General features: G+C 42.8%; 1 long non-coding RNA gene across 1 annotated transcript in view; it reads left to right on the top strand.

Moving 5' to 3' along the window:
- Positions 1–299: 299 nt before the first annotated feature.
- The window catches only part of LOC137982448 (uncharacterized), a 1,639-nt gene continuing 1,611 nt past the window's right edge, over positions 300–327 (top strand). Inside the window, exon 1 of the long non-coding RNA XR_011118708.1 lies at positions 300–327. This exon is cut by the window's right edge and continues 151 nt beyond it. This is a non-coding gene — a long non-coding RNA (uncharacterized lncRNA).

A 327-nucleotide genomic window follows, 5' to 3' on the forward strand; every position in this document is an offset into this window, starting at 1 on the left:
AAATAATTTTAATCCCGAAATGAATTTTATTGCTATTGCTTTTGTATAATAATTCAGAGACACAAAAAAGGAAGCGGGAAAACATATCACCCAGGAGTGAACTCTTCTCTGTAACACATTTTTAGCGAAGCTAAGGCGCGCGCAAAGCCATTACGTCATCGACCGTCCGTACATACGTACGTACGTCCACCCCTCTATGTATACCAATGTGACCAGTATAATGCAACACAGCGGTCAAATGAGTGCGCATGTGCGTGGTTTAAGCACTTCCGGTCTCTTTCCGGAACACACTACGGAACGAACTGTGCGTGAGTTTGTGAATGAAAT

The sequence above is a fragment of the Montipora foliosa genome, chromosome 13, assembly GCF_036669935.1.
Source record: "Montipora foliosa isolate CH-2021 chromosome 13, ASM3666993v2, whole genome shotgun sequence".
Taxonomy (NCBI): domain Eukaryota; kingdom Metazoa; phylum Cnidaria; class Anthozoa; order Scleractinia; family Acroporidae; genus Montipora; species Montipora foliosa.